The following is a 3,049-nucleotide window of genomic DNA, read 5'->3' as shown; positions in this document are numbered from 1 at the left end:
GGAATGGAGAAATTCACATGTAAATAAAGAAAATATCTAAAATTAAAAAATAAATATATTAAAAAAAAATCTGGGATAAAATTCTAAGACCTAGAAACTGAATGTCTGCCTCCTAAATAGGCCAATCTAGAGGCTGAGATTTTGGTTATATTTTTATTACATCAGCTCCTGTGTCTACAATATCTTCAACTCCAATATTATTTATAAATACCTTTAGCTTTGGCATCTGATCATTTATGGCAGTTTGCCAATATACTTGGTTCTTTGGTCTTTCCTGGGTTTTCTGTTTTGTCTGTTGAAGTTACTCTGACCTTAATATCTGGTTTATTAATATCTGTATGTGGTACAGTGCTATTTAATTACTCTGCAGATTAATTTCTCCACTGTTGACCTGAAATAACCAATTTGAATTTGGCATCAGGGTTTACAAGTGACCCCTTTGGGCATTTCCTGACAAGGTAGTTTCTCTGTTCCTTGTTGATCAGCATTCATTTGTTCAGTGATGCAGTAATATGTTAATCCACTCTAAAGTCCCCAGCAGGTACGCATACACCTTCTAGTCACCACCAAAATGCTCTAGATTTGCAAATGAAGGACACAGATACACACACACACACACACACACACACACACACACCCTGATTTATTTTTAGTATGCCCTAAGCAAATCAATGCCAAACCTCCTCGAAGCTAACACACTCCTTCCCTCCCCCTTCAATATTCCTGAGTTCTTACTTTCTAAAATCTATATTTCATCTCTGCTACCCAAGACCCAATCAGGGCAGTGGTACCTGGGGCCAAATTCTTATATGGCTGGTTCTCTGTCTTCTGCAGTTCTCATGGTTGCATCCTATTCCTCCCCTGGAATAGCAATTCTAACATCTCCTTCCTGTGGTCCCTTGTCCAGGAAATCTAAAATTCTGTCTCTATCTCTCTCCCCAGCCATTGGATGTGGGCAACTTTATTTACCAATTAGAGCCAACTGAAGGCAGGGACCTTCAGCATCTTACAGGCAGGCATGCAGATTCCCAAGTGATTTTGGGAGCCAAATTAACCCAAATACCATTAGAACAAATCCACAACAGACCAATGCTGGCTTTTGCTACACATTCTGTACACTCCAGAATTCTCAGGCCTTCTTTTAGAATTAGGTTTGCTTTGCCTATAATTCCTTTTGAAATGATCTTACTTACTACAATTAAAACATTTGACAGTAATCTTCCTCTACCAGTCGACAGGATGAAGAGGCTTGTAAGCCAGTAGACCTTCATTCTTAGTTCTGCCCTCATTGTGAATCAGTCAGGAGGGGCAGGTTTCTGGAACCAGAGCCCTGAGGCTCTAAGTTAGCCAAGTTCCTGGAACTAGCTACTCCACCTTTTTGGCTTGTTGCAGAGGTTTTTCATGCCCCCTTTTAGGTAAAGGTTATACATTATACATACATTTCTATTAAATGCCCTCATTTTAAATTCTAAGATTCTCCAGCCTTTCATTCCCCACTTCTTCTAGTAGATAGTTCTAATCATAGAACTAAATATCAGTATCATTATATTCTAGATTTTCCTGGCCTTGAAAAGTATAATATTGTTGGCATAACATTAGAATCTGAACAGCACTTATTTTTTCCCTGATAAAACCAACTAATTTATTTAGCACACATGGACCTATAGTTATTTAGTCTTCCTCTGAGCTCACTCATGGAGTCTCTAATGACTCCTGAATGGTTTACATAAAAACAACATTCTTCTATATTTAAATCAATGGCAGCTCTTAACTCTCTATAAGCCTTATGCTGCAATACCATAGCAGATGTTCCTGTAGCTGCCCCTGCAGTCTCTAAGTACAGTTCCAACATAACTGTCAGGGGGACTCCTAACTCTCTTCTATTGCCAGGAACTACTTTACTGGCTCTCAGGCTTCCTAGATTCTCTTCTTTCCTGTCTTTATCTCCAGCTCTCTAGCCTCTTATTCCTTCTGACTCTCACACTAGACTCCATCTTCAAGGGCTCTCTTTTAAATGGTCTATCTCTTCACTATGTCCTTTCACAGTCCTTTTGCAACTTCCTTTTTCTTTCTCCGTTTAAAACACTTTCTCAGCCAACTGCATTAGTTTTCTTAACAACTTATCCTGCATCTCTTCTAACTTCCATAGTTTTTCAACTCCACCAGAAATCCAGGAATGACTGAATAATAGAATATACGGGGAAGCCTAACACAGCTTCCAGAAATATTGACAATTAATAACAGACTGCTGGACACCTGGACAGCCCTTCAAAATGTTAGAGCATCAATCTTCAGCCTTCTGGCCCGTGAATGTCTGAGAACAGGTACATTAAGGACTCGCCTAATCTGTCTCGGCAGATATACGAAGTCCTAGGCTTGTGTGTCCTTTTTTGGACAGTATTGTCTGCATATGAAAAGGCAACTTTTGCCCAGTGGCTGTCTTGCTACAAATGGAGCAGCTCAAATGATGCTCAGTTTCTTCTTTGAGTCTGAGAAAGGGGTACTGTCAGTCGCAGACAGGTCTCTAGCCAGATGAATAAATAATTTCAAATGCCATATTCTGTGGATTTCTGATGTTTTTGAAAACCAACTATCTATATATAGTAATCTGGACTATTGTCTACAAACTACTCTCAGTTCTTTATCTTGAAATCACCCTAATAAACTCAGAGCCATGAATTTGCTAATTTGGCCCTAAACTCACAGGTCTAGACATCTCAGATCTGTCTATAATAGCAGTAAAAAGGAACTGGTTCTAATCCTTGTCTACTAGGGAAATACTGACACCAGAAATCTCTTAAGGGAATATAGAAAACTTCATTTTTTGGTCTTGAAGTATGCACAACAGAACTGTATTAGCTACACCTCACAGTCAATAAGAATACCATTGTACAACCAATCTTAGCAATAAATTCTCAATTTAAGAGCTCTTACTTATTTCTTACATACTAGTTTAAGATGTAAATAGTTTATAACACAAGCCTCAACTTTTTTGTGCGTGTGATAGCTGCTTTTTTTTTTTTGATATTTTTTTATTTACATGTAAATT

Source organism: Mastomys coucha, unplaced genomic scaffold, assembly GCF_008632895.1.
Source record: "Mastomys coucha isolate ucsf_1 unplaced genomic scaffold, UCSF_Mcou_1 pScaffold19, whole genome shotgun sequence".
Taxonomy (NCBI): Eukaryota; Metazoa; Chordata; class Mammalia; order Rodentia; family Muridae; genus Mastomys; species Mastomys coucha.
Note: the sequence above shows the minus strand (reverse complement) of the source record.